Here is a 21,578-nt window from a genome sequence, read left to right as displayed (position 1 = left end):
TCTCGACACTCTGAGGAGCGAAGAACCCCTTGACTACTGGGTGTGCAGGCTTGACCTGTGGCCTGAGCTATCCCAATTTGCAATAGAACTTATGGCCTGCCCCGCTTCAAGTGTCCTGTCAGAAAGGACCTTCATTGCAGCAGGAGGTATTGTCACTGAGAAGAAAAGTCGCCTAGGTCAAAAAAGTCTAGATTACCTCACCTTTATTAAGATGAATGAGGGATGGATCCCGAAGAGACTGACATTGGAGCGATACATTCGAGTAAAAAAGGCCTGATGAGATGAGCTGCCTTGGGCTAAAAATGGTCCACACGCTGCTGTATTTTATCTTCAAATGCCGGATGACTTGCGTGACTTATCCGCCACCAACTAGGGTTCAAGCCGCAATGTTTTAGGGCACTTTCTGCCTGGAAAACAAACATCAATACCTAATTTTTCAGCCATGTGTACATGCCAAATTTTTCTGGCCTCTGGTGCTGCACTGTGGCTTCAAAAACAAAACAAAAAAAAGACACTTAACAGGATTAAACTGATAGGAATAGTACTACTTAACACATCACTCCTATCTGGTGGCACATTAGATTGCAGGTGCAGTGCCCCAAATTTGAAGTAGGAGGACCGACCAAGCATCTTTTTCCATCTCCCAGTTCCTAAAATCCATGCCATATACACATCCACTGATAGGGGACACCGCAGTGGAAGGTACCCGGCCGAAATTTCTTTGTACAAAAGGCAATCCCCAACCTGTACTCGATTGTGCAAAAGGAAGTAACCTTACCATGGGTGTCAGACCACACGTCTTGTAATTCTCTGTCTGTGAAATTAAATATCTATCAAATCTATTTATCTATCAAATCTTTCTAACTATCTATCGTATCTATCAAATGTATATTGCATCTATTGATCTATGTAATCTATGTATTTATCTATCAAATCTATCCATCTCGTGGCCAGACTGTTTTATGACAGCCACTTGTGTTTCGGCCAAATGTCCATCAGACAAATGTCCGTCGGCCAAATGTCCGTCAGCTAAAATTCCGGCCACGATTGCACGCGCAGTGCCCCAAATTTGAAGTAGGTGGACCAACCAAGCATCTTTTTCCATCTCCCGGTTCCTAAAATCCATGCCATATACACGTCCCCTGGCGCCGCAACTGCCTCTGGGAACCTTACCATGGGTCCCAGGCCGCACGTCTTGTAATTCTCTGTCTGGGAAATTATATATCTATCAAATCTATCTATTTATCTATCTATCAAATCTAACTATCTATTGTATCTATAAAATGTATATTGCATCTATTGATCTATGTAATCTATGTATCTATCTATCTATCAAATCTATCTATCTCGTGGCCGGACTGTTTTGTGACAGCCACTTGTGTTTCAGTCAAATGTCCGTTGGCCAAATGTCCGTTGGCCAAATGTCCATCGGCTAAAAGTTCGTCTATGATTGCACACGCAGTGCCCCAAATTTGAAGTAGGAGGACCGACCAAGCATCTTTTTCCATCTCCCGGTTCCTAAAATCCATGCCATACACACCTCCCCCGATAGGGGGAGAACCAGGTATTAAACTGATCAGAGTAGTACTGCTTAACACACCACTCATATCTGGTGGCACAGTAGATTGCACGGGCAGTGCCCCAAATTTGAAGTAGTAGGACCGACCAAGCATCTTTTTCCATCTCCAGGTTCCTAAAATCCATGCCATATACACATCCCCTGGTGCCGCAACTGCCTCTGGGAACCTTACCATGGGTCCCAGGGCGCACGTTTTGTAATTCTCTGTCTAGGAAATTATATATCTATCAAATCTATCTAACTATCTATCGTATCTATCAAATGTATATTGCATCTATTGATCTATGTAATCTATGTATCTATCTATCTATAAAATCTATCTATCTCGTGGCCGGACTGTTTTGTGACAGCCACTTGTGTTTTGGCCAAATGTCCATCGGACAATTGTCCGTTGGCTAAAAGTCCGGCCACGATTGCACGCGCAGTGCCCCAAATTTGAAGAAGGAGGACCGACCAAGCATCTTTTTCCATCTCCCGGTTCCTAAAATCCATGCCATATACACCTCCCCCGATAGGGAGAGTAACAGGGATTAAACTGATCAGAATAGTACTACTTAACACACCACTCATATCTGGTGCCACAGTAGATAGCACGCGCAGTGCCCCAAATTTGAAGTAGGAGGACCGACCAAGCATCTTTTTCCATCTCCCGGTTCCTAAAATCCATGCCATATACACGTCCCCTGCGCCGCAACTGCCTCGGGGAACCTTACCATGGGTTCCAGGCCGCACGTCTTGGAATTCTCTGTCTGGGAAATTATATATTTATCAAATCTATCTATTTATCTATCAAATCTATCTAACTATCTATCGTATCTATCAAATGTATATTGCATCTATTGATCTATGTAATCTATCTATCAAATCTATCTATCTGTTTTGTGTTGTATTTCGGTCAAATGTCCGTCGAACAAATGTCCGTCGGCCAAATGTCCGTCGGCTAACGATTGCACGCGCAGTGCCCCAAATGTGAAGTAGGAGGACCGACCAAGCATCTTTTTCCATCTCCCGGTTCCTAAAATCCATGCCATATACACATCCCCTGATAGGGGACACCGCAGTGGAAGGTACCGGCCGAAATTTCTTTGTACAAAAGGCAATCCCCAACCTGTACTCGATTGTAAAAAAGGAAGTAACCTTACCATGGGTCTCAACCCGCACGTCTTGTAATTCTCTGTCTGTGAAATTAAATATCTATCCAATCGATTTATCTATCAAATCTATCTAACTATCTATCGTATCTATCAAATGTATATTGCATCTATTGATCTATGTAATCTATGTATCTATCTATCAAATCTATCCATCTCGTGGCCGGACTGTTTTATGACAGCCACTTGTGTTTCGGCCAAATGTCCGTCAGACAAATGTCCGTCGGCAAAATGTCCGTCGGCTAAAAGTCCGGCCACGATTGCACGCGCAGTGCCCCAAATTTGAAGTAGGAGGACTGACCAAGCATCTTTTTCCATCTCCCAGTTCCTAAAATCCATGCCATATACACCTCCCCCGATAGGGGGAATAACAGGTATTAAACTGATCAGAATAGTGCTACTTAACACACCACTCATATCTGGTGCTACAGTAGATTGCACGCGCAGTGCCCCAAATTTGAAGTAGGAGGATCGACCAAGCATCTTTTTCCATTTCCCGGTTCCTAAAATCCATGCCATATACAAGTCCCCTGGCGCCGCAACTGCCTCTGGGAACCTTACCATGGGTCCCAGACTGCACGTCTTGTAATTCTCTGTCTGGGAAATTATATATCTATCAAATCTATCTATTTATCTATCAAATCTATCTAACTATCTATCGTATCTATCAAATGTATATTGCATCTATTGATCTATGTAATCTATCTATCTCGTGGCTGGACTGTTTTGTGACAGCCACTTGTGTTTCGGTCAACTGTCCGTCGGCCAAATGTCCGTTGGCCAAATGTCCATCGACTAAAAGTCCGGCCATGATTGCACACGCAGTGCCCCAAATTTGAAGTAGAAGGACCGACTAAGCATCTTTTCCCATCTCCCAGTTCCTAAAATCCATGCCACAAATGTCCGTCGGCTAAATGTCCGTCGGCTAAAAGTCCGGCCACGATTGCACGCGCAGTGCCCCAAATTTGAAGTAGGAGGACCGACCAAGCATCTTTTTCCATCTCCCGGTTCCTAAAATCCATGCCATATACACCTCCCCCGATAGGGGGAGTAGCAGGTATTAAACTGATCAGAATAGTAGTGCTTAACACACCACTCATATCTGGTGGCACAGTAGATTGCACGCGCAGTGACCCAAATTTGAAGTAGGAGGACTGACCAAGCATCTTTTTCCATCTCCTGGTTCCTAAAATCCATGCCATATACACGTCCACTGGCGCCGCAACTGCCTCTGGGACTGGGAACCTTACCATGGGTCCCAGATGTGCGGTCTTGTAATTCTCTGTCTGGGAAATTATATATCTATAAAATCTATCTAACTATCTATCGTATCTATCAAATGTATATTGCATCTAAAATACATGCCATATACACGTCCCCTGGCGCGGCAACTGCCTCTGGGAACTTTACCATGGGTCCCAGACCACACGTCTTGTAATTCTCTGTCTGGGAAATTATATATCTATCAAATCTATCTATTTATCTATCAAATCTATCTATCTATCATATCTATCAAATGTATATTGCATCTATTGATCTATCTATCTAATCTATGTATCTATGCATCTATAAAATCTATCTATCTCGTGGTTGTGCAAATGGACTGTTTGCGGATGTTTGTGGTGCGTTAAACGGGGAGTTTGGTCTGTCACTGTGAAGCGGGCGTAACCCTTACACTACCTGATCGATACAACATCATACCTGATGTTTTAAAGCACGTTATTCCAAACAATTTAGGAATGTGGGTTTTAAAATTCGCCTGCCTATTGAAGTCAATGGCGGTTCGCCCGGTTCGCCCGGTTCGCCCGTTCGCGAACAGTTGTGGAAGTTCGAGTCCGCCGTTCGCGAACGGAAAATTTTAAGTTTGCGACATCACTACTGAACACTTTCGCAGATGCTATGATAAGCAAGCTGACTCTTTAAGGGTTATGGTTATTGAAACCATACCCTTTATGAAAAATGATATGCAGAGGCTGCTCAATCTGCAAAAATGTGAGATGAAATGGATCTATACATTAGGTAGCCTACATCTTCAGGGCTTAAACATTGATTTGGATCTCCAGGCTTATAATGGGTTAGTGGTTCTTGAGATTGTATAATGTAATGCCATTTAATCTGTCCAGTACACAATGCTCTCCATTTATGTTTTGATTATGAACTTAAGGAATATTGTTATATTATCTGTATGAACTCTGATAGGTTGTAGTTTTTAGTTTTTTTAACAAACTTACATATTTCATTATAGGCGTTCTTGTTGATTTTGTTGATGTTTTAATTTATATGTAGTTTTATGGTGTATAAAGGATATGTATGATAGGTTTTATGAATGTTATTTATTTTTATGTTCTATTACTGCAAAATTATGAATTTTGTATAGGAACTATGAATTGTTTATTTACTTTTTTATCAATTTTTGTATAAATGGAGATTTTACTCCCTTTACATATAATAGGAATATAACATTTTAAAATCGATTTATTTAGCCTTATGAATCAACTATATATTCTACACGTTAGGTATTCATCTTTAATAAGGTCCCATATAATCAGTATGCTATACCTTTATTCGCTATGGTCTGTGAGTGTAATTCACATATTCTAGTATTTTATTTCCCCTTCAGGCAATATTATCTAAAGGCTAAGCACACATTCTTTGCTTGTCGTTTATGCTGCTATATGAGCAATATCACACATTAGATATATATTTATAAACATGGTTGTAAATATCCATTGCGTCACATACACGCTACCCCTAGGCAAGTGCACATTTAACCAACGAAAATGAGGGTGTGTTCCTCCAAGCCTTCCAATTGTCCACACCACTAATGTTTTTCTCCAATCATTTGAGGGGGAGTGTATGTTAGTAACGGCATAAAAAGTGCATATTTGGGAGAAAAGTTTATGTTTGTTTGGAAATCTCTTGACAAAGTCTGCTTAGAAGGCAGATGAAACGCGTAGAGTTAAAGAGCTAAAAAGAAATTATATGTATTACTGGTCCTTGGAGCAATCAACTGACTAACTTGCAAAGATTGGACTTTAAAAGATTGGACTCGCCCAAATACAAGTAGTGTTTTGACGTGCTCGTGCACGATTTCCCCATAGACATCAATGGGGAGAGTCGGTTAAAAAAAAGCCTAACACCTGCGATCACAGAAACAAAAGCTCCGTAACGCAGCCCCATTGATGTCTATAGGGAAAGAAAAAGTTATGTTTAAACCTAACACCCTAACATAAAAACCACGTCTAAACACCCATAACATCGCCGCCACCTACATAATGTTATTAACCCCTAATCTGCTGCCCCTAATATCGCCGCCACCTACATTACAGTTATTAACCCGTAATCTGCCGCCACTAACATCGCTGCCACCTACCTACACTTATTAACCCCTAATCTGCTGTCCCCATTGTCAACATCACTATACTAAAGTTATTAACCCCTAAACCTCTGGCCTCCCACATCACTAACACTACATAAATATATTAACCCCTAAACCTAACCCTAATGTAACCCTAAGCATAAGTCTAACCCTAACACCCCCTAACAAATATAATTAAAATAATTCTAAATAAAACTTACAATTATTACCTAAATAACCTATTTAAAACTAAATACTTACCTGTAAAATTACACCTAAGCTAGCTACAAAATAACTAATAGTTACATTGTAGCTAGCTTAGGTTTTATTTCTATTTCACAGGTAAGTTTGTATTTATTTTAACTAGGTAGACTAGTTAGTAAATAGTTATTAATTATTTACTAACTACCTAGCTAAAATAAATACAAAGTTACCTGTAAAATAAAACCTAACCTGTCTTACACTAAAAACTTACATTACAATAAAATAAAAAATAAAAATTATTAAAATACATTTATCTAAATTACAAAAAAAATAAACACTAAATTACACAAAATAAAAAACGAAATTATCCAAAATAAAAAAGAATTACTCCTAATCTAATAGCCCTATCAAAATAAAAAGTCCCCACAAAATAAAAAATAAAAACTAGCCTACACTAAACTGCCAATAGCCCTAAAAAAGGGCCTTTTGCGGGGCATTGCCCCAAAGAAATCAGCTCTTTTACCTGTAAAATAAAATACAAACACCCCAACAGTAAAACCTAACACCTACACAACCAAAGACCCTAAATAAAAACCTATCTAAAGAACTCTAAGATAACCATTGCCCTAAAAAGGCATTTGGATGGGCATTGCCCTTAAAAGGGCATTTCGCTCTTTTACATTGCCCAAAACCCTACTCCAAAAATAAAACCCACCCAATAAACCCTTAAAAAAAACCTAACAGTAACCCCCGATGATCCACTTACAGTTTTCGAAGACCGGACATCCATCCTCATCCAGGCGGCAGAAGTCTTCATCCAAGCGGGCAGAAGTCTTCATCTAAACGGACTTTAGATGGCGGTACGGATCTTGTCATTTTAGGGTGTACTGCTCACTTTTGGGCCTCATAGCAAAACTCGTAATACCTGCTCTATGGGAGTCCAATTGAAAAAGGACGGACAGAAAGGTGTGCAATACACCTATTCTGACAAGATTTGTAATAGCGACGTTAGGGAAAAAGCATTGTTATGAAGCATAATGATGCCTTTTCACTCATAACGCAAAACTCGTAATCTAGCTGTATGTATTTTAATAAATTGTGTTTTACTTCCTTGAATCTGGGTTGTGTTTTTTTCAGTTGATGAAACAGCAGCAACTTGTTTCTTAATTCAAACAGCACCCAGGGAAGAGTACAGTGGATAACATTGTAATCGATCATATTTATCTACTATCAAGTTTCCTGTGGACATTTTTCTCTTGGAACTTGAGTTCCCTTTAAAATATTTTATAATACTAGTCTGGTGACTATGACTTTGTCTGTTCTACTCTAATCTAGGGACATTTTTAAAAAATTTTAAAAATATTTTTTAACAATATCCACTTTGAGGTTAATAATAGTACTAACGAATATCCTATAGTGCATCTTTTCATATATTATTTATTATATACATGTTTTGCTGTTAGATTCGAGGTTGCCTTTTCAGTGCTGTGTTTTTTTTGCTTCATATATATATATATAATTACATAATAATGGCTACTGAGACAGGGGTTTACAATGATAAGGATTTGTGATAAAGAATAGTAGTGCTTAACACACCACTCATATCTGGTGGCACAGTAGATTGCACGCGCAGTGACCCAAATTTGAAGTAGGAGGACTGACCAAGCATCTTTTTCCATCTCCTGGTTCCTAAAATCCATGCCATATACACGTCCACTGGCGCCGCAACTGCCTCTGGGACTGGGAACCTTACCATGTGTCCCAGATGTGTGGTCTTGTAATTCTCTGTCTTGGAAATTATATATCTATAAAATCTATCTAACTATCTATCGTATCTATCAAATGCATATTGCATCTAAAATCCATGCCATATACACGTCCCCTGGCACGGCAACTGCCTCTGGGAACTTTACCATGGGTCCCAGACCACACGTCTTGTAATTCTCTGTCTGGGAAATTATATATCTATCAAATCTATCTATTTATCTATCAAATCTATCTATCTATCTATCGTATCTATCAAATGTATATTGCATCTATTGATCTATCTATCTAATCTATGTATCTATGCATCTATAAAATCTATCTATCTCGTGGTTGTGCAAATGGACTGTTTGCGGATGTTTGTGGTGCGTTAAACGGGGAGATTGGTCTGTCACTGTGAAGCGGGCGTAACCCTTACACTACCTGATCGATACAACATCATACCTGATGTTTTAAAGCACGTTATTCCAAACAATTTAGGAATGTGGGTTTTAAAATTCGCCTGCCTATTGAAGTCAATGGCGGTTCGCCCGGTTCGCCCGTTCGCGAACAGTTGTGGAAGTTCGAGTCCGCCGTTCGCGAACGGAAAATTTTAAGTTTGCGACATCACTACTGAACACTTTCGCAGATGCTATGATAAGCAAGCTGACTCTTTAAGGGTTATGGTTATTGAAACCATACCCTTTATGAAAAATGATATGCAGAGGCTGCTCAATCTGCAAAAATGTGAGATGAAATGGATCTATACATTAGGTAGCCTACATCTTCAGGGCTTAAACATTGATTTGGATCTCCAGGCTTATAATGGATTAGTGGTTCTTGAGATTGTATAATGTAATGCCATTTAATCTGTCCAGTACACAATGCTCTCCATTTATGTTTTGATTATGAACTTAAGGAATATTGTTATATTATCTGTATGAACTCTGATAGGTTGTAGTTTTTAGTTTTTTTAACAAACTTACATATTTCATTATAGGCGTTCTTGTTGATTTTGTTGATGTTTTAATTTATATGTAGTTTTATGGTGTATAAAGGATATGTATGATAGGTTTTATGAATGTTATTTATTTTTATGTTCTATTACTGCAAAATTATGAATTTTGTATAGGAACTATGAATTGTTTATTTACTTTTTATCAATTTTTGTATAAATGGAGATTTTACTCCCTTTACATATAATAGGAATATAACATTTTAAAATCGATTTATTTAGCCTTATGAATCAACTATATATTCTACACGTTAGGTATTCATCTTTAATAAGGTCCCATATAATCAGTATGCTATACCTTTATTCGCTATGGTCTGTGAGTGTAATTCACATATTCTAGTATTTTATTTCCCCTTCAGGCAATATTATCTAAAGGCTAAGCACACATTCTTTGCTTGTCGTTTATGCTGCTATATGAGCAATATCACACATTAGATATATATTTATAAACATGGTTGTAAATATCCGTTGCGTCACATACACGCTACCCCTAGGCAAGTGCACATTTAACCAACGAAAATGAGGGTGTGTTCCTCCAAGCCTTCCAATTGTCCACACCACTAATGTTTTTCTCCAATCATTTGAGGGGGAGTGTATGTTAGTAACGGCATAAAAAGTGCATATTTGGGAGAAAAGTTTATGTTTGTTTGGAAATCTCTTGACAAAGTCTGCTTAGAAGGCAGATGAAACGCGTAGAGTTAAAGAGCTAAAAATAAATTATATGTATTACTGGTCCTTGGAGCAATCAACTGACTAACTTGCAAAGATTGGACTTTAAAAGATTGGACTCGCCCAAATACAAGTAGTGTTTTGACGTGCTCGTGCACGATTTCCCCATAGACATCAATGGGGAGAGTCGGATAAAAAAAAGCCTAACACCTGCGATCACAGAAACAAAAGCTCCGTAACGCAGCCCCATTGATGTCTATAGGGAAAGAAAAAGTTATGTTTAAACCTAACACCCTAACATAAAAACCACGTATAAACACCCATAACATCGCCGCCACCTACATAATGTTATTAACCCCTAATCTGCTGCCCCTAATATCGCCGCCACCTACATTACAGTTATTAACCCGTAATCTGCCGCCACTAACATCGCCGCCACCTACCTACACTTATTAACCCCTAATCTGCTGTCCCCATTGTCAACATCACTATACTAAAGTTATTAACCCCTAAACCTCTGGCCTCCCACATCACTAACACTGCATAAATATATTAACCCCTAAACCTAACCCTAATGTAACCCTAAGCATAAGTCTAACCCTAACACCCCCTAACAAATATAATTAAAATAATTCTAAATAAAACTTACAATTATTACCTAAATAACCTATTTAAAACTAAATACTTACCTGTAAAATTACACCTAAGCTAGCTACAAAATAACTAATAGTTACATTGTAGCTAGCTTAGGTTTTATTTCTATTTCACAGGTAAGTTTGTATTTATTTTAACTAGGTAGACTAGTTAGTAAATAGTTATTAATTATTTACTAACTACCTAGCTAAAATAAATACAAAGTTACCTGTAAAATAAAACCTAACCTGTCTTACACTAAAAACTTACATTACAATAAAATAAAAAATAAAAATTATTAAAATACATTTATCTAAATTACAAAAAAAATAAACACTAAATTACACAAAATAAAAAACGAAATTATCCAAAATAAAAAAGAATTACTCCTAATCTAATAGCCCTATCAAAATAAAAAGTCCCCCACAAAATAAAAAAAAAACCTAGCCTACACTAAACTGCCAATAGCCCTAAAAAAGGGCCTTTTGCGGGGCATTGCCCCAAAGAAATCAGCTCTTTTACCTGTAAAATAAAATACAAACACCCCAACAGTAAAACCTAACACCTACACAACCAAAGACCCTAAATAAAAACCTATCTAAAGAACTCTAAGATAACCATTGCCCTAAAAAGGCATTTGGATGGGTATTGCCCTTAAAAGGGCATTTCGCTCTTTTACATTGCCCAAAACCCTACTCCAAAAATAAAACCCACCCAATAAACCCTTAAAAAAAACCTAACACTAACCCCCGATGATCCACTTACAGTTTTCGAAGACCGGACACCCATCCTCATCCAGGCGGCAGAAGTCTTCATCCAAGCAGGCAGAAGTCTTCATCTAAACTGACTTTAGATGGCGGTACGGATCTTGTCATTTTAGGGTGTACTGCTCACTTTTGGGCCTCATAGCAAAACTCGTAATACCTGCTCTATGGGAGTCCAATTGAAAAAGGACGGACAGAAAGGTGTGCAATACACCTATTCTGACAAGATTTGTAATAGCGACGTTAGGGAAAAAGCATTGTTATGAAGCATAATGATGCTTTTTCACTCATAACGCAAAACTCGTAATCTAGCTGTATGTATTTTAATAAATTGTGTTTTACTTCCTTGAATCTGGGTTGTGTTTTTTTCAGTTGATGAAACAGCAGCAACTTGTTTCTTAATTCAAACAGCACCCAGGGAAGAGTACAGTGGATAACATTGTAATCGATCATATTTATCTACTATCAAGTTTCCTGTGGACATTTTTCTCTTGGAACTTGAGTTCCCTTTAAAATATTTTATAATACTAGTCTGGTGACTATGACTTTGTCTGTTCTACTCTAATCTAGGGACATTTTTAAAATTTTTGAAAAATATTTTTTAACAATATCCACTTTGAGGTTAATAATAGTACTAATGAATATCCTATAGTGCATCGTTTCATATATTATTTATTATATACATGTTTTGCTGTTAGATTCGAGGTTGCCTTTTCAGTGCTGTGTTTTTTTTGCTTCATATATATATATATAATTACATAATAATGGCTACAGAGACAGGGGTTTACAATGATAAGGATTTGTGATAAAATAAAAAAACACACAACAAACTAAACAAATCTAGTACAGAGAGGAAGAGGGCCATGCTCCGGAGAGCTTGCAGTCTACAGGTTGAGAGTGCAGAGACAAACGGTTTGGGGTAAGCTTGTCACATCTGTAGTAGTTGCAGCAGTCAGGCATAATTATTTTGGTTAGGATGAGAGCTGGAGGAGAGATGGTAAGCCTCTCTGAATAGGTGTGTTTTTAAGGAGCGTCTGAAGCTATACAAGGTTGGATATAATTTTATGGAGTGGGGTAGAGAGTTCCAGAGGACAGGAGCAGCGTGTGAGAAGTCTTGGAGGTGGGAGAGGGATGTAGAGATAATACGAGCTAAAAGACGTAGGTTAAAGGATGAATCATGGAATTTTTTTGAATGAAAGAGGAGATATAGTTGTCAGTGAGGCTTTTGAGTGCCTTGTAGACATGTGCAGCCCAGAAAATGTTATTTCAGGTGAAATTTTCATTCCAAAATATTCAGGGAAATTAGTTTTCCTGAATATTCAGTAGCTGCACAAATTTGGCATAGTGAGAGAGGTGGGGATCGTCCATGAATATTGTTGGATCATTAGTAGATATAGGTAGGGATACACGTTTTGTTGGGGATACGCTGGGCCGACATGGAGGGATAAGTAGGGTCAGGCCAGCCCGGACACCAAAGAAGGTTTGCTTCTTGATGTAAACGCTGTGCCTATGCAGGGCTCAGTCTGGGCCTGTCTTGCAACCTTGCTATACAACAACCTAATCCAATTTAAGATCCTTCTTAGTATATTGTTTCTTTAACATCAATACATTACCATATAGCTTCCAGGCACGTCCTACAAAAAACAGTCGTTAAAGACCAAGGACGTGCCAGCCACTTTCAGGGTATTGCACCGATGCCTCGATATTGAGGCATCCTGCAATATCCATTTTTAAGCAACTGATTCAGAGAAGGCCACTCTGTGGCCCTCTCTGCATCGACCAGCGATGGTGCCGGTCATTGGTGGCGCGGGAGGGATACGAGGGAGGCGGTGGGCAGCCCATTTCTGGAGCAGTTCAGGTAAGCGGGATTAGAGGTCCAGGAGCACGCGCGACAGGGTGGGAGCAGATGGGACTGCTACAATATAATATTAAGTGTAAGGGAAGGAGGGAGAGGGAGGGGGGAATAAGTGTTGTGAAAGGAATCAGGGAGGGAGAGGGGGTAGGGTAATGAGGGGGGGCAGCTACACTACAGAATTTTTTTTTATTTTTTTATTTTTTTTTTAAGAAAAAAAAGCCACATTTTTAGCAAACTGGGTACTGGCAGACAGCTGCCAGTACCCAAGATGGCGGCAAATAGGTGGGGGGGAAGGGTTAGAGAGCTATTTGGGGGGGGGGCAGGGAGGTTGGGGGCTAAGGGGGGATCCAACACTGCAGAATATATATAAAAAATAAATGATACATATATAAAAAAGCCTTTTATTTTAGTACACACACATGTATACAAAAGTAACAAAAATATTGTATTGAAAAAAATATACAGGTCTGAGGAAGAGAGGATCATACCCAAGTCCGTAAGTAGAATACAAGTATATTACAAGTAGAAAAATACCACTAATTGTATTCTACTTAAGGACTTGGGTATGATCCAGTGATCACCGCCAATAGGGGTGAAGCATGCGTAGCAGGCAGCTATGGTTTACAGAACGCACCAGAAGAGCACTTGACACTTTAGATCTCCGTTTTATGCAGAATAAATCCTTTTATAAGAAGAATCCTGATACCTGGCTGAGGTGGAATTTGTACTTGAGCACTAAACTTAGAGCTAGAGTAGCTATTGGAAGTGTCAGTATGGTTCTGGCTATTAAAGGAACTTGAAACTCAATTTTTATAGTTTATAACATTTTAAACAAATAAACACGTTTCTAATTTACTTGTATAATCTAATTTGCTTCATTTTCTTGGAATCCTTTGTTGAAAAGCATACCTAGGTAGGCTTAGGTACAGCAATGCCCTATTTAGAGCTAGCTGCTGATTGATGGCTGCACATATATTCCTGTTGTTATTGGCTCACCAGATGTGCTCAGCTAGCTCCCAGTAGTGCTTTGCTGCTTCTTCAACAAAGGATACCTAATGAATGATGCAAATTTGATAATAGAAGTAGAGTGTAAAGTTGCTTAAATTGTATGTTTTATCTAAATCACTATATATATATATATATATATATATATATATATATATATATATATATATATATATATATATATACATACAGTGGATATAAAAAGTCTACACACCCCTGTTAAAATGTCAGGTTTCGGTTATGTAAAAAAATGAGACAAAGATAAATCATTTCAGAACTTTTTCCACCTTTAATGTCACCTATAAACTGTACAACTCAATTGAAAAACAAACTGAAATCTTTCAGGTAAAGGGAAATAAAAAACTAAAATAATATGGTTGCATAAGTGTGAACACCCTTAAACTAATACTTTATTGAAGCACCTTTTGATTTTATTACAGCACTAAGTTTTTCAGCATGGCACATCTTGATTTGGCATGATTTGCCCACTCTTCTTTGCAAAAACACTCTAAATCTGTCAGAATGCAAGGGCATCTCCTGTGCACAGCCCTCTTCAGATCACCCCACAGATTTTGAATTGGATTCAGGTCTGGGCTCTGGCTGGGCCATCCCAAAACTTTAATCTCCTTCTGGTGAAGCCATTCCTTTGTTGATTTGGATGTATGATTTGGGTCATTTTCATGCTGAAAGATTAAGTTCATCTTCATGTTCAGCTTTCTATAAGAAGCCTGAAGGTTTTGTGCCAATATTGTTTGGTATTTGGAACTGTTCATTATTCCCTCTACCTTGACTAAGGCCCCAGTTCCAGCTGAAGAAAAACAGCCCCAAAGCATGATGCTGCCACCACCATGCTTCGCTGTGGGTATGGTGTTCTTTTGGTGCTATGCAGTGTTGTTTTTGTGCCAAACATATCTTTGGGAATTATGGCCTAAAAGTTCAACTTTGGTTTCATCAAACCATAACTCCTTTTGCAACATGCTTTTGGGAAACTTCAGATGTTTTATTGCAAAATTTAGCCGGGCTTGGATTTTTTTTGTAAGAAAAAGCTTCCGTCTTGCCACTCTACCCCATAGCCCAGACATATGAAAAATATGGACGATTGTTGTCCCATGTACCACACAGCCAGCACTTGCCAGATATTCCTGCAGCTCCTTTAATGTTGCTGTAGGCCTCTTGGCAGCCTCCAGGACCAGTTTTCTTCTCATCTTTTCATCAATTTTGGAGGTGTCATGAGATGCAGGACATATGCAGGACACAGCAATGATGGTACAACTCTATTTTATTACAGAGCATAGCAATACACATCCAGACAGGTTGATTGTACTAAACTAACTGCGACACAGACACCGGACCTAAGCCCCTCCCACATGCTAGTGACATCACATCCTGCTATCATCACATCTTCCCCTTTTTCAAAGGCAAAGCATACATTCGCATATATTAAATAACAAGGTACACCAACAGGGTATACAACAACGTTTTGTTTTAGAACATTATAAAAACAGATAGATTAGAAAACATGAACAAATAAATTACATCCTGACTTGGACATCGGGGTAGACTACCCTAGTCCACAGTGACCATGGGATTATTCTGCCCATACTTCCGGTCACTGTTCTAGCTAAAGTCAGTCCCTGTATCGGGCCGGAAGCCTCACCACTCTTCCGCTTGATGTAACTTTGCATGAACTGTCCTCTGATACAGAAGATGGTGAACAAGAGTCTGCTGGAGGCAAAGATATATCCCCGCTATGATCTTGCTGGGGGGAAGGCACCTCCCTTAGAACAGGGGATCCCACCGGCGGTGGTACTGAGGTATCCGGTTCCAGACTCTCAGGTACAGGCTGAAGATGTCTTCGGTTACGGCGTGTAACCGTCCCTCCCTCTGTAAGGACTGTGTAAGACCTTGGTTCTGGAGAGCGGCCCACTACCGTAGCAGGCGTCTTCCATTTCTTCTCATCATCCAGTTTAATTCTGACACTTTGGCCCGCTTTCAGTTCCTGTAAAGGCCTGACAGAATGTCTCCTGTCGTAGAAGAAACGATAACCCTTTTTGGCCTCTTCATCCCTCCTAAGGACTTCGTCCCGAGGAACAGGGCCAGGCGGCTTGAAGACACCCACTGAGGGTAAAGTGGTGCGAATCTGGCGTCCTAGCATCAGCTGTGCCGGGCTAAACCCGGTGGCTTGAATGGGCGTCGCCCTGTATGACAAGAGGGCTAGGTACGGTTCAGATTGCTTTAGAATGAATTTTGTTGTTTGAACTGCCCTTTCAGCCATTCCGTTGGCCTGCGGATAATGTGGACTTGACGTGGAATGTACAAAATCATATTCCCTGCTGAAAGCACTGAACTCTGCAGAAGCGAACTGCATGCCATTATCACTCACCAGCTCCATTGGAATGCCCCAGCGGGCGAACAAGCTCTTCAGGCGAATGATAACGGCCTGACTTGTGATATCATTCAGGGGTGCTATTTCCAAATACCTGGAATAGTAGTCGATAACAACAAGAAACTTTTTCCCGTGCAGTTCGCACAAATCAGCAGCTATTTTCTGCCACGGCCCCGCAGGCAGCGGAGTAGACATTAAGGGCTCCCTTCTCTGAGTAGGCCGGCGTTCCCGGCAAAAGGCACATTTAGACACGTGATTTGCAATGTCGGAGCTGATCCCAGGCCACCACACAGCTGTAGCTGCTCTTTCTCTGCACTTGGTAATGCCTAAGTGGCCATCGTGAATCCTGTTTAACATCTCCTTCCTCATGCTGACAGGAATTACAATACGGTCTTGGAACAGCACCAACCCCTCCAGCTCCGTGAGCTGCGACCTCTCTGGCTGGTAAGCATTTAAAGACATCCAGGCTGCCCGGCTCTCGGGCCAGCCATCTCTTATGTACCTTATAACTTCTTGCAGATCTGTGTCCAAATATGTCTCTTTCTTTATCTCTTCCAGTTTCCTTGAAGAAATGGACTTAGAGGCCAGAACTGAATCAACATACACTTTTACATCCGACTCTGTGGAGGATTCTTCAGCAGCAGCCAGCGGGAGCCTGGACAGTGTATCTGCCACAACCAGCTGCTTCCCCGGCACATGCACTGCCTGAACATTGAACCTGAGCAGTCTCATTAAAAGTCTCTGGCATCTCAAGGGTGTTTTGTCGATGTCATAAGAATTGATAAGAGGGACTAGCGGTTTGTGGTCAGTTTCCAGACTAAATTTCTCCAAACCCACTAGATAACGCTGAAAGCGCTCACAGGCCCAAACTGCAGCCAGGCACTCTTTCTCAATTTGAGCGTATTTTGACTCCGCAGCCGTCAGTGTGCGGGAACAGTAGGCGATGGGCTGTAGTTTGTTGTCATTCAGCTGCAGGAGTGCAGCCCCCAACCCATAACTGCTTGCATCAGCACTAACCACAGTCTTTTTTGAAGGGTCGTAGAACCCCAGCACTGGGGCAGACCCCAGCAGGGACTTAGCATGCAGGAACGCTTTTTCTTGTGAGGGTCCCCAGACCCAGGCAACATCTTTCTTAAGCAACTCTGTGATAGGGTGCAAAACTGTAGATAAATCTGGAAGAAACTTGCCCACGTAATTTACAAGGCCCAATATCTGTCTCAGCTCATGTACATCAGAAGGGCTTTTCATCTGTTCGATAGCCTGAATTTTCTCGGGGTCCGGCTTGATGCCATCCCCGTTGATGACATGCCCAAAGTAGCATAATTCAGTTTTCCTAAAATGACATTTTTCTTTATTCAGCTTCAGCCCAGACTCTTTGATAGCCTGCAGCACACAACTCAAACGCTGATCATGCTCCTCCACTGTAGACCCATACACTAGAATGTCGTCCATGACGACTGCTGTGCCCACGTGGCAACTCAGGAGAGAACTCATTTCCCTTTGAAAGATCTCAGGAGCGGAGGATATCCCAAAGGGAAGTCTGCAGAAGCAGAACCGACCTACCGGAGTGATAAAGGTAGTCAGTTTGCGGCACTTTGGATCCAGGGGGATCTGCCAAAAGCCGCTAGAAGCGTCTAATGTGGAAAAGAACTTCGCCCCAGCCAACTTCGGGGCTATATCTTCCAATGTCGGCAGCACAAATCTCTCCCTCTTCACTGCCTCATTCAACCTTTTCAGGTCCACACAGATGCGCACCTTTCCGTTTTTCTTTGCAACTGGAACAATGGGGGCACACCAATCAGTTGCTTCAACAACCTCTTCAATAACCCCCATAGACTTCATGCGCATGAGCTCTTTCTCCACTTGAGGCATGAGCGGGAACGGAATTCTACGAGGAGTAGAAATACTGTACGGGACTGCGTCACTTTTAAGTGCTATACGGACAGGTTTGCAGCTCAGTAGGCCCAACTCGCCAAACATATCTTCAGAGATCTCATTCACTCTGGCCACGAGGCCCAAGTCACAGGCTGCTTTTCTGCTCAATAAACTGTTAACACACTGACCTCGGATCACATGCACCCACATGGTGAACTTCCTTTGTTTGTACTCACAGCTGGCAAGAAATTTCCCCACACAATCAATGCGGCCACCAGGACTATGAACATTTGTAGTAACCTTCGCCAGCTGGGGCTGTCGAGGCAGTTTCATAAATTCAGCAAAAGACATTACAGTGATATCTGCTCCTGTGTCAATCTTAAAATCAACTTTGGCTCCCATTACAGTAAAAGTAACTTTCCAATCTTCCTCTGAGCTTGTCCGTTCCACAACAGACCCCACAAAAGACACTTCCTGACCCTCCTGGTCACTGTCCACCTGCATCTCCTTAATGTATTCAGTTTTACACACCACTTCAAAATGGCCTATTCTGTTACATTTTCTGCATCTTTTATCTCTGGCCGGGCATATAGCACTCTGATCATGAGCCCGGTAGCACCATGTGCATCGACCATGTTGCGCCCATCCACTTCTAGGCCTTTCCAGTACTTTAGATCTACCGCTCACACTGTGCCTTTCACTAGTAATTTTCCTAGACTGTTGCACTTCATCCACAATACTCTCAGACCTCAGATCAGCACTTTGCTTTTTCACCAGTTCACTCTGGCGGGCCATCCTAATAGCCCCGTCTAACGTTAAATCAGGCTCTAACTGCAGCTTCAGGGAGACTTCAGCATCTGCAATTCCAATAACTATTCTGTCTCTGATTTGCTCTTCTTTAGCAACACCAAACTCACAGAATTCAGCTAATTCATACAGGCTGCGCACAAATGACTCCACAGATTCTCCCACACGCTGATTACGTTTGTGAAAACAAGCTCTCTCATGAATCACATTTCTTTTGGGCACAAAGTGGGCACTGAGTTTATCCATAACTATATCAAAGTTAACTTCGTCCCCTTCTTGGAAAGTAAAAGCATTGAACACTGGCTCTACATCTTTCCCCATAGAATATAAAAGAGAATTAACTTGTACTTCACCACTCTCCTTGTTCAGTTTGGATGCAATCCTGAAGCGCTGAAACCGCTGACGCCATGTGGGCCAAGCTGCAGGCTGAGAAAAGTCAAAAGGCTCAGGTGGGGTAAACTTTGACATCGTCATCATCAGAAACAGAAGCGTAGTCCAGAACTTCTGACACCATGTCATGAGATGCAGGACATATGCAGGACACAGCAATGATGGTACAACTCTATTTTATTACAGAGCATAGCAATACACATCCAGACAGGTTGATTGTACTAAACTAACTGCGACACAGACACCGGACCTAAGCCCCGCCCACATGCTAGTGACATCACATCCTGCTATCATCACAGGAGGGACATCCAGTTCTTGGTAATGTCACTGTTGCATCAAATTTTATAGATGATGACTGTCTTCACTGTGTTCCATGGTATATCTAATGCCTTGGAAATTCTTTTGTACCCTTCTCCTGACTGATACCTTTTAACAATGAGATCCCTCTGATGCTTTAGAAGCTCTCTGCGGACCATGGCTTTTGCTGTGGGATGCGACTAACAAAATGTCAGGAAAGACCTACTAGAATAGCTGAACTTTATTTGGGGTTAATCAGAGGCACTTTAAATGATGACAGGTGTGTACTAACCTTTACCTAAAAGACTTCAGTTTGTTTTTCAATTGAGTTGTACAGTTTATAGGTCACATTAAAAGTGGAAAAATATTCTGAAATGATTTATCTTTGTCTCATTTTTTTTACATCACAGAAACCTGACATTTTAACAGGGGTGTGTAGACTTTTTATATCCACTGTATATATATATATATATATATATATATATATATATATATATATATATATATATATATATATATATATATATATACAGTAAATGTTTTATCTAAATCACTATATATATACAGTAAATGTTTTATCTAAATCACTATATATATATATATATATATATATATATATATATATACAGTAAATGTTTTATCTAAATCACTGTATATATATACGTATACATATATATATATATATATATATATATATATATATATATATATATATATATATATATATCAGTGATGTGCAGTGAGGTCAGGTCAGGTTTAAATGATAGCTGAACCAGTGCACAGGTGACATAATCAGGTGATGGGTGAGAGCAAGTTAGTAACCTCTGAGTTACTGATCAGCTGATTACTTCACCTGTGCACTGATTCAGCTATAATGAAAACCTGGCCTGTTGGGGGTACTTGAGGACCATTGTTGAGAAACACTGCACTAAAGCACCAGCTCATCGGAAATGTATTGATTACCTGGAGAATAAAGCATACACACTCTGCTCACATACACACTCACACAATTCTGTGGCACAGTGCCAGTTACTAAGCAATTAGAATGATACACAATCTCTTCTCTACTCACTACTTTATTGTAAAAATAGAAATACTTTACCATACAAGTTTTACACAATGGACAAGTTAACAATACTGCCAACACAGCTGCTGCAATATGGTGTTCAAGAAACGCACGTGCACATCCCACTTAGGTATGCTCTTATACAAAGGACACCAAAGGATACCAAAAGAGTGAAGTACATAATAATAAAAGTAAAATAGAAACTTTATTTATTTATTTTTTTGTGCAATTTCTATCTGAATGATGGAAATGTAATAATGACTTTCATGTTCCTTTCAAAAACTAATTTGATTTGCTGACATGGGGCCAGTAACAGTTGATGCTAATTCTCAAAATATAAATAACTAGAAAAGTCTATTTAAATAGCATGCTCTACCTCAATCATGAAAGTTTAATTTTAAATGTCTCCCTTTGACTATGTGTTTAACCAGTTACTTTACAGTTGCATTATTTCTAAAAACATTTAACTGCAATAATTACATATAATTTTTAAATGACTCATTATCTCCTTTTTATTATTATAAACTTGTATAAAAGCAGCACATATTAAAAACACAATGCAACAGCTTTCAATTGATTTGTGAATTACAAGTTAAAGGGACACTGAACCCAAAATTTTTCTTTCATGATTCAGAAAGAGCATGCAATTTTAAGCAACTTTCTAATTTACTCCTATTATCAAATTTTCTTCATTCTCTTGGTATCTTTATTTGAAATGCAAAAATGTATGTTTAGATGCCGGCCCATTTTTGGTGAACAACCTGGGTTGTTCTTGCTGATT

Source organism: Bombina bombina, chromosome 7 (assembly GCF_027579735.1).
Source record: "Bombina bombina isolate aBomBom1 chromosome 7, aBomBom1.pri, whole genome shotgun sequence".
NCBI lineage: Eukaryota > Metazoa > Chordata > Amphibia > Anura > Bombinatoridae > Bombina > Bombina bombina.
The sequence above is the reverse complement of the archived record's forward strand: the minus strand, read 5'-3'. Positions refer to the sequence as shown.